This window comes from Dendrobates tinctorius, unplaced genomic scaffold, assembly GCF_039654945.1.
Source record: "Dendrobates tinctorius isolate UK_male_01 unplaced genomic scaffold, ASM3965494v1 ptg000142l, whole genome shotgun sequence".
Classification (NCBI taxonomy): Eukaryota; Metazoa; Chordata; class Amphibia; order Anura; family Dendrobatidae; genus Dendrobates; species Dendrobates tinctorius.
This window is the reverse complement of record NW_027361809.1, coordinates 1,308,518-1,320,943: the sequence shown is the minus strand read 5'-3', so window position 1 is coordinate 1,320,943 and position 12,426 is coordinate 1,308,518. Positions and strand designations below refer to the sequence as shown.

The 12,426-nt window shown below is 43.8% G+C and overlaps 1 protein-coding gene across 1 annotated transcript in view; it reads left to right on the top strand.

Moving 5' to 3' along the window:
- LOC141049057 (uncharacterized) overlaps positions 1–12,426 on the top strand; it is a 33,094-nt gene that overhangs the window by 8,367 nt on the left and 12,301 nt on the right. The gene's annotated exons all lie outside the window — the stretch shown is intronic.

The window sequence follows — 12,426 nt, the reverse complement described above, 5'->3', positions numbered from 1 at the left end:
ACACTGTACACACAGGATATAGACCCGTATATGAGGGGTGCAGGTATATAGCTGTACTGTCCGTATATACACTGTACACTCAGGATATAGACCCGTATATGAGGGGTGCAGGTATATAGCTGTACTGTCTGTATATACACTATACACTCAGGATATAGACCCGTATATGAGGGGTGCAGGTATATAGCTGTACTGTCCGTATATACACTGTACACTCAGGATATAGACCCGTATATGAGGGGTGCAGGTATATAGCTGTACTGTCTGTATATACACACTATACACTCAGGATATAGACCCGTATATGAGGGGAGCAGGTATATAGCTGTACTGTCTGTATATACACTGTACACTCAGGATATAGACCCGTATATGAGGGGAGCAGGTATATAGCTGTACTGTCTGTATATACACTGTACACTCAGGATATAGACCCGTATATGAGGGGAGCAGGTATATAGCTGTACTGTCCGTATATACACACTATACACTCAGGATATAGACCCGTATATGAGGGGAGCAGGTATATAGCTGTACTGTCCCTATATACACACTGGACACTCAGGATATAGACCCGTATATGAGGGGTGCAGGTATATAGCTGTACTGTCCGTATATACACTGTACACTCAGGATATAGACCCGTATATGAGGGGAGCAGGTATATAGCTGTACTGTCCGTATATACACACTATACACTCAGGATATAGACCCGTATATGAGGGGAGCAGGTATATAGCTGTACTGTCCGTATATACACACTGGACACTCAGGATATAGACCCGTATATGAGGGGAGCAGGTATATAGCTGTACTGTCTGTATATACACTGTACACTCAGGATATAGACCCGTATATGAGGGGAGCAGGTATATAGCTGTACTGTCCGTATATACACACTATACACTCAGGATATAGACCCGTATATGAGGGGTGCAGGTATATACCTGTACTGTCCGTATATACACTGTACACTCAGGATATAGACCCGTATATGAGGGGTGCAGGTATATAGCTGTACTGTCTGTATATACACTGTACACTCAGGATATAGACCCGTATATGAGGGGAGCAGGTATATAGCTGCACTGTCTGTATATACACTGTACACTCAGGATATAGACCCGTATATGAGGGGAGCAGGTATATAGCTGTACTGTCCGTATACACACTGTACACTCAGGATATAGACCCGTATATGAGAGGTGCAGGTATATAGCTGTACTGTCCGTATACACACTGTACACTCAGGATATAGACCCGTATATGAGGGGTGCAGGTATATAGCTGTACTGTCCGTATATACACTGTACACTCAGGATATAGACCCGTATATGAGGGGAGCAGGTATATAGCTGTACTGTCCGTATATACACACTGTACACTCAGGATATAGACCCGTATATGAGGGGAGCAGGTATATAGCTGTACTGTCTGTATATACACTGTACACTCAGGATATAGAGCCGTATATGAGGGGAGCAGGTATATAGCTGTACTGTCCGTATACACACTGTACACTCAGGATATAGACCCGTATATGAGAGGTGCAGGTATATAGCTGTACTGTCCGTATACACACTGTACACTCAGGATATAGACCCGTATATGAGGGGAGCAGGTATATAGCTGTACTGTCCGTATATACACACTATACACTCAGGATATAGACCCGTATATGAGGGGTGCAGGTATATAGCTGTACTGTCCGTATATACACTGTACACTCAGGATATAGACCCGTATATGAGGGGTGCAGGTATATAGCTGTACTGTCTGTATATACACTGTACACTCAGGATATAGACCCGTATATGAGGGGAGCAGGTATATAGCTATACTGTCTGTATATACACTGTACACTCAGGATATAGACCCGTATATGAGGGGTGCAGGTATATAGCTGTACTGTCTGTATATACACTGTACACTCAGGATATAGACCCGTATATGAGGGGAGCAGGTATATAGCTGCACTGTCTGTATATACACTGTACACTCAGGATATAGACCCGTATATGAGGGGAGCAGGTATATAGCTGTACTGTCTGTATATACACTGTACACTCAGGATATAGACCCGTATATGAGGGGAGCAGGTATATAGCTGTACTGTCCGTATACACTGTACACTCAGGATATAGACCCGTATATGAGGGGAGCAGGTATATAGCTGTACTGTCTGTATATACACTGTACACTCAGGATATAGACCCGTATATGAGGGGTGCAGGTATATAGCTGTACTGTCCGTATATACACTGTACACTCAGGATATAGACCCGTATATGAGGGGAGCAGGTATATAGCTGTACTGTCCGTATATACACACTATACACTCAGGATATAGACCCGTATATGAGGGGAGCAGGTATATAGCTGTACTGTCCGTATATACACACTGTACACTCAGGATATAGACCCGTATATGAGGGGAGCAGGTATATAGCTGTACTGTCTGTATATACACTGTACACTCAGGATATAGACCCGTATATGAGGGGAGCAGGTATATAGCTGTACTGTCCGTATATACACACTATACACTCAGGATATAGACCCGTATATGAGGGGTGCAGGTATATAGCTGTACTGTCCGTATATACACTGTACACTCAGGATATAGACCCGTATATGAGGGGTGCAGGTATATAGCTGTACTGTCTGTATATACACTGTACACTCAGGATATAGACCCGTATATGAGGGGTGCAGGTATATAGCTGTACTGTCTGTATATACACTGTACACTCAGGATATAGACCCGTATATGAGGGGAGCAGGTATATAGCTGCACTGTCTGTATATACACTGTACACTCAGGATATAGACCCGTATATGAGGGGAGCAGGTATATAGCTGTACTGTCTGTATATACACTGTACACTCAGGATATAGACCCGTATATGAGGGGAGCAGGTATATAGCTGTACTGTCCGTATACACTGTACACTCAGGATATAGACCCGTATATGAGGGGAGCAGGTATATAGCTGTACTGTCTGTATATACACTGTACACTCAGGATATAGACCCGTATATGAGGGGTGCAGGTATATAGCTGTACTGTCCGTATATACACTGTACACTCAGGATATAGACCCGTATATGAGGGGAGCAGGTATATAGCTGTACTGTCCGTATACACTGTACACTCAGGATATAGACCCGTATATGAGGGGAGCAGGTATATAGCTGTACTGTCCGTATATACACTGTACACTCAGGATATAGACCCGTATATGAGGGGAGCAGGTATATAGCTGTACTGTCCGTATACACTGTACACTCAGGATATAGACCCGTATATGAGGGGAGCAGGTATATAGCTGTACTGTCTGTATATACACTGTACACTCAGGATATAGACCCGTATATGAGGGGAGCAGGTATATAGCTGTACTGTCTGTATACACACTGTAGACTCAGGATATAGACCCGTATATGAGGGGAGCAGGTATATAGCTGTACTGTCTGTATATACACACTATACACTCAGGATATAGACCCGTATATGAGGGGAGCAGGTATATAGCTGTACTGTCTGTATACACTGTACACTCAGGATATAGACCCGTATATGAGGGGAGCAGGTATATAGCTGTACTGTCTGTATATACACACTGTACACTCAGGATATAGACCCGTATATGAGGGGTGCAGGTATATAGCTGTACTGTCTGTATATACACACTATACACTCAGGATATAGACCCGTATATGAAGGGAGCAGGTATATAGCTGTACTGTCCGTATACACTGTACACTCAGGATATAGGCCCGTATATGAGGGGAGCAGGTATATAGCTGTACTGTCCGTATATACACTGTACACTCAGGATATAGACCCGTATATGAGGGGTGCAGGTATATAGCTGTACTGTCCGTATATACACTGTACACTCAGGATATAGACCCGTATATGAGGGGAGCAGGTATATAGCTGCACTGTCCGTATATACACTGTACACTCAGGATATAGACCCGTATATGAGGGGAGCAGGTATATAGCTGCACTGTCCGTATATATACACTGTCCACACAGGATATAGACCCGTATATGAGGGGTGCAGGTATATAGCTGTACTGTCTGTATATACACTGTACACTCAGGATATAGACCCGTATATGAGGGGAGCAGGTATATAGCTGTACTGTCCGTATACACTGTACACTCAGGATATAGACCCGTATATGAGGGGAGCAGGTATATAGCTGTACTGTCTGTATATACACTGTACACTCAGGATATAGACCCGTATATGAGGGGTGCAGGTATATAGCTGTACTGTCCGTATATACACTGTACACTCAGGATATAGACCCGTATATGAGGGGAGCAGGTATATAGCTGCACTGTCCGTATATACACTGTACACTCAGGATATAGACCCGTATATGAGGGGAGCAGGTATATAGCTGCACTGTCCGTATATATACACTGTACACACAGGATATAGACCCGTATATGAGGGGTGCAGGTATATAGCTGTACTGTCTGTATATACACTGTACACTCAGGATATAGACCCGTATATGAGGGGAGCAGGTATATAGCTGTACTGTCTGTATATACACTGTACACTCAGGATATAGACCCGTATATGAGGGGAGCAGGTATATAGCTGCACTGTCCGTATATATACACTGTACACACAGGATATAGACCCGTATATGAGGGGTGCAGGTATATAGCTGTACTGTCCGTATATACACTGTACACTCAGGATATAGACCCGTATATGAGGGGAGCAGGTATATAGCTGCACTGTCCGTATATACACACTGTACACACAGGATATAGACCCGTATATGAGGGGAGCAGGTATATAGCTGTACTGTCCGTATATACACTGTACACTCAGGATATAGACCCGTATATGAGGGGTGCAGGTATATAGCTGTACTGTCCGTATATACACTGTACACTCAGGATATAGACCCGTATATGAGGGGAGCAGGTATATAGCTGTACTGTCCGTATATACACACTGTACACACAGGATATAGACCCGTATATGAGGGGAGCAGGTATATAGCTGTACTGTCCGTATATACACTGTACACTCAGGATATAGACCCGTATATGAGGGGTGCAGGTATATAGCTGTACTGTCCGTATATATACACTGTACACACAGGATATAGACCCGTATATGAGGGGTGCAGATATATAGCTGTACTGTCTGTATATACACTGTACACTCAGGATATAGACCCGTATATGAGGGGTGCAGGTATATAGCTGTACTGTCCGTATATACACACTGTACACTCAGGATATAGACCCGTATATGTGGGGAGCAGGTATATAGCTGTACTGTCCGTATATACACACTGTACACTCAGGATATAGACCCGTATATGAGGGGTGCAGGTATATAGCTGTACTGTCCGTATATACACTGTACACTCAGGATATAGACCCGTATATGAGGGGTGCAGGTATATAGCTGTACTGTCCGTATATACACTGTACACTCAGGATATAGACCCGTATATGAGGGGTGCAGGTATATAGCTGTACTGTCCGTATATACACTGTACACTCAGGATATAGACCCGTATATGAGGGGTGCAGGTATATAGCTGTACTGTCCGTATATACACTGTACACTCAGGATATAGACCCGTATATGAGGGGAGCAGGTATATAGCTGTACTGTCCGTATATACACTGTACACTCAGGATATAGACCCGTATATGAGGGGTGCAGGTATATAATAATAATAATAATAATAAATAAATAAAGATTATTATTATTATTATTATTATTATAGCTGTACTGTCCGTATATACACTGTACACTCAGGATATAGACCCGTATATGAGGGGTGCAGGTATATAGCTGTACTGTCCGTATATACACACTGTACACTCAGGATATAGACCCGTATATGAGGGGAGCAGGTATATAGCTGTACTGTCCGTATATACACTGTACACTCAGGATATAGACCCGTATATGAGGGGTGCAGGTATATAGCTGTACTGTCCGTATATACACTGTACACTCAGGATATAGACCCGTATATGAGGGGAGCAGGTATATAGCTGTACTGTCCGTATATACACTGTACACTCAGGATATAGACCCGTATATGAGGGGTGCAGGTATATAGCTGTACTGTCCGTATATACACACTGTACACTCAGGATATAGACCCGTATATGAGGGGTGCAGGTATATAGCTGCACTGTCTGTATATACACACTGTACACTCAGGATATAGACCCGTATATGAGGGGAGCAGGTATATAGCTGTACTGTCCGTATATACACTGTACACACAGGATATAGACCCGTATATGAGGGGTGCAGGTATATAGCTGTACTGTCCGTATATACACTGTACACACAGGATATAGACCCGTATATGAGGGGTGCAGGTATATAGCTGTACTGTCCGTATATACACACTGTACACTCAGGATATAGACCCGTATATGAGGGGAGCAGGTATATAGCTGTACTGTCCGTATATACACACTGTACACTCAGGATATAGACCCGTATATGAGGGGAGCAGGTATATAGCTGCACTGTCTGTATATACACTGTACACTCAGGATATAGACCCGTATATGAGGGGTGCAGGTATATAGCTGTACTGTCTGTATATACACAATATACACTCAGGATATAGACCCGTATATGAGGGGAGCAGGTATATAGCTGTACTGTCCGTATATACACTGTACACACATGATATAGACCCGTATATGAGGGGAGCAGGTATATAGCTGTACTGTCCGTATATACACACTGTACACACAGGATATAGACCCGTATATGAGGGGAGCAGGTATATAGCTGTACTGTCCGTATATACACTGTACACTCAGGATATAGACCCGTATATGAGGGGTGCAGGTATATAGCTGTACTGTCCGTATACACACACTGTACACTCAGGATATAGACCCGTATATGAGGGGTGCAGGTATATAGCTGTACTGTCCGTATACACACACTGTACACACAGGATATAGACCCGTATATGAGGGGTGCAGGTATATAGCTGTACTGTCTGTATATACACACTGTACACTCAGGATGTAGACCCGTATATGAGGGGAGCAGGTATATAGCTGTACTGTCCGTATATACACACTGTACACACAGGATATAGACCCGTATATGAGGGGTGCAGGTATATAGCTGTACTGTCCGTATATACACTGTACACTCAGGATGTAGACCCGTATATGAGGGGTGCAGGTATATAGCTGTACTGTCCGTATACACACACTGTACACTCAGGATATAGACCCGTATATGAGGGGAGCAGGTATATAGCTGTACTGTCCGTATATACACTGTACACTCAGGATGTAGACCCGTATATGAGGGGTGCAGGTATATAGCTGTACTGTCCGTATACACACACTGTACACTCAGGATATAGACCCGTATATGAGGGGTGCAGGTATATAGCTGTACTGTCCGTATATACACACTGTACACTCAGGATATAGACCCGTATATGAGGGGTGCAGGTATATAGCTGTACTGTCCGTATATACACTGTACACTCAGGATATAGACCCGTATATGAGGGGAGCAGGTATATAGCTGTACTGTCCGTATATACACTGTACACACAGGATATAGACCCGTATATGAGGGGAGCAGGTATATAGCTGTACTGTCCGTATATACACACTGTACACACAGGATATAGACCCGTATATGAGGGGTGCAGGTATATAGCTGTACTGTCTGTATATACACACTGTACACTCAGGATGTAGACCCGTATATCAGGGGAGCAGGTATATAGCTGTACTGTCCGTATATACACACTGTACACACAGGATATAGACCCGTATATGAGGGGTGCAGGTATATAGCTGTACTGTCCGTATATACACTGTACACTCAGGATGTAGACCCGTATATGAGGGGTGCAGGTATATAGCTGTACTGTCCGTATACACACACTGTACACTCAGGATATAGACCCGTATATGAGGGGAGCAGGTATATAGCTGTACTGTCCGTATATACACACTGTACACTCAGGATATAGACCCGTATATGAGGGGTGCAGGTATATAGCTGTACTGTCCGTATATACACTGTACACTCAGGATATAGACCCGTATATGAGGGGAGCAGGTATATAGCTGTACTGTCCGTATACACACACTGTACACTCAGGATATAGACCCGTATATGAGGGGAGCAGGTATATAGCTGTACTGTCCGTATATACACACTGTACACTCAGGATATAGACCCGTATATGAGGGGTGCAGGTATATAGCTGTACTGTCCGTATATACACTGTACACTCAGGATATAGACCCGTATATGAGGGGAGCAGGTATATAGCTGTACTGTCCGTATATACACACTGTACACACAGGATATAGACCCGTATATGAGGGGTGCAGGTATATAGCTGTACTGTCCGTATATACACTGTACACTCAGGATATAGACCCGTATATGAGGGGTGCAGGTATATAGCTGTACTGTCCGTATATACACTGTACACTCAGGATGTAGACCCGTATATGAGGGGTGCAGGTATGTAGCTGTACTGTCCGTATATACACACTGTACACTCAGGATATAGACCCGTATATGAGGGGAGCAGGTATATAGCTGTACTGTCCGTATATACACACTGTACACACAGGATATAGACCCGTATATGAGGGGAGCAGGTATATAGCTGTACTGTCCGTATATACACTGTACACTCAGGATGTAGACCCGTATATGAGGGGTGCAGGTATGTAGCTGTACTGTCCGTATATACACACTGTACACTCAGGATATAGACCCGTATATGAGGGGAGCAGGTATATAGCTGTACTGTCCGTATATACACACTGTACACACAGGATATAGACCCGTATATGAGGGGTGCAGGTATATAGCTGTACTGTCTGTATATACACACTGTACACTCAGGATATAGACCCGTATATGAGGGGTGCAGGTATATAGCTGTACTGTCCGTATATACACACTATACACACAGGATATAGACCCGTATATGAGGGGAGCAGGTATATAGCTGTACTGTCCGTATATACACACTGTACACTCAGGATATAGACCCGTATATGAGGGGTGCAGGTATATAGCTGTACTGTCCGTATATACACACTGTACACTCAGGATATACACTCACTGGCCACTTTATTAGGTACACCATGCTAGTAAGGGGTTGGACCCCCTTTTGCCTTCAGAACTGCCTCAATTCTTCGTGGCAGAGATTCAACAAGGTGCTGGAAGCATTCCTCAGAGATTTTGGACCATATTGACATGATGGCATCACACAGTTGGCGCAGATTTGTCGGCTGCACATCCCTGATGCGAATCTCCCGTTCCACCACATCCCAAAGATGCTCTATTGGATTGAGATCTGGTGACTGAGGAGGCCATTTGAGTACAGTAAACTCATTGTCATGTTCAAGAAACCAATCTGAGATGATTCGAGCTTTATGACATGGCGCATTATCCTGCTGAAAGTAGCCATCAGATGTTGGGTACATTGTGGTCATAAAGGGATGGACATGGTCAGCAACAATACTCAGGTAGGCTGTGGCGTTGCAACGATGCTCAATTGGTACCAAGGGGCCCAAAGAGTGCCCAGAAAAAATTCCCCACACCATGACACCACCACCACCAGCCTGTACCGTTGATACAAGGCAGGATGGATCCATGCTTTCATGTTGTTTACGCCAAATTCTGACCCTACCATCCGAATGTCGCAGCAGAAATCGAGACTCATCAGACCAGGCAACGTTTTTCCAATCTTCTACTGTCCAATTTCGATGAGCTTGTGCAAATTGTAGCCTCAGTTTCCTGTTCTTAGCTGAGAGGAGTGGTACCCAGTGTGGTCTTCTGCTGCTGTAGCCCATCTGCCTCAAAGTTCGACGCACTGTGCGTTCAGAGATGCTCTTCTGCCTACCTTGGTTGTAATGGGTGGCAATTTGAGTCACTGTTGCCTTTCTATCAGCTCGAACCAGTCTGCCCATTCTCCTCTGACCTCTAGCATCAACAAGGCATTTCCGGCCACAGAACTGCCGCTCACTGGATTTTTTTTCTTTTTCGGACCATTCTCTGTAAACCCTAGAGATGGTTGTGCGTGAAAATCCCAGTAGATCAGCAGTTTCTGAAATTCTCAGACCAGCCCTTCTGGCACCAACAATCATGCCACGTTCAAAGGCACTCAAATCACCTTTCTTCCCCATACTGATGCTCGGTTTGAACTGCAGGAGATTGTCTTGACCATGTCTACATGCCTAAATGCACTGAGTTGCCGCCATGTGATTGGCTGATTAGAAATTAAGTCTTAACACACAGTTGGACAGGTGTACCTAATAAAGTGGCCAGTGAGTGTAGACCCGTATATGAGGGGTGCAGGTATATAGCTGTACTGTCCGTATATACACTGTACACTCAGGATATAGACCAGTATATGAGGGGAGCAGGTATATAGCTGTACTGTCTGTATATACACACTGTACACTCAGGATATAGACCCGTATATGAGGGGTGCAGGTATATAGCTGTACTGTCCGTATATACACACTGTACACTCAGGATATAGACCCGTATATGAGGGGAGCAGGTATATAGCTGTACTGTCCGTATATACACACTGTAAACTCAGGATATAGACCCGTATATGAGGGGAGCAGGTATATAGCTGTACTGTCTGTATATACACACTATACACTCAGGATATAGACCCGTATATGAGGGGTGCAGGTATATAGTTGTACTGTCTGTATATACACACTGTACACTCAGGATATAGACCCGTATATGAGGGGAGCAGGTATATAGCTGTACTGTCCGTATATACACACTGTACACTCAGGATATAGACCCGTATATGAGGGGTGCAGGTATATAGCTGTACTGTCCGTATATACACACTGTACACTCAGGATATAGACCCGTATATGAGGGGTGCAGGTATATAGCTGTACTGTCTGTATATACACACTGTACACTCAGGATATAGACCCGTATATGAGGGGTGCAGGTATATAGCTGTACTGTCCGTATATACACACTGTACACTCAGGATATAGACCCGTATATGAGGGGAGCAGGTATATAGCTGTACTGTCTGTATATACACACTGTACACTCAGGATATATACCTGTGTATGAGGGGTGCAGAGACATAATAATGTACACACATGCAAGGCCTTGAAAAAGTATTCATACCTGAGCACCTTCTCCCACATGCCATGTAGGGGTACAGCAAGCATATCTAAGAAGGGGCTCTCCTCAGGTGAGACCAAAGGAGAAGTTTTTGGGATAAATGCCTAATCCTGTATGTGGTGGAAACTTAACACTGCATGTCACCCTGAAAACACCATCCCCACCATCTCACCTGATGGAGGCATTATCCGGCTGTAAGGAGATTTTTCTTCAGCAGGAAAGCTGGTTAGAGGTAATGGGAAGATGGATGGAGCTAAATACAAGGCAATCGTGGAGGAAAACATTTTAGAGGCTGCTGAAGATGTGAGACTGGGGTGTAGGTTCAGCTTCGAGAAGGACAATGACCCTGAACATCCTGCCAGAGCTACAATGGAGGGTTTAGGTCAGAGCATATTCCTGGGTGTTAACGACTCGGGGGGTTGAATACAAATGAACCTCACAATTCTCAGATTTATATTTTTACAATGATTATTACGCCTCATATCATTTTATTTAGATGTCAAAAATATCTGATGCTTTGTGTTGGTGTCACACAAAATCCTAATAAATACTTGCAAGTTTGAGGGTGTAATGTGAAAAATGTGGAAAAGTTCACGGGTTATGAAGACTTTTTCAAGGCACTGTGTATATTACATATACTATATACATGCAGACACCTGATGGTACGCAAACATATGAGTGTACCGTACAAAAGTTATATACATACAGTCATGATCAAAAGTGTTGGCACCCTTGAAATTGTTCAAGTAAATGAAGCATTTCTCCCAGAAAATTATAGCAATTTCCCAGATTTTGTTATACACACAGTTATTTCCTTTGTGTGTATTGGAGCAACAGAAAAAATAAGGAGAAAAAATGCAAATTGGACACAATTTCACAAAAAAAAATAAAGTTGGCCGCACAGTGTCCTAGGTCATGGGACTTCCTGCAGGACAATGACCCCAAACATCCTTCAAGAAGCCCCCAGGAATGGATGGAAATAAAGCGCTGGAAAGTTCTGAAGTGGCAGCAATGAGTCCGCATCTAAGTCCCATTGATCACCTGTGGAGATCTTAAAAATGCTTTTGGAGAAGGCAGCTTCACATATAAGGGACCGGGAGCAGTTTGTAAGAAGAGTGGCCCGAAATTCCGGGTGAGAGGGGTAAGAAGCTTGTGGATGGCTATAGGAACCGAATGATTGCATCTATTTATTCCAAATGGGGTGACCAAATATTAAGTTGAGGGT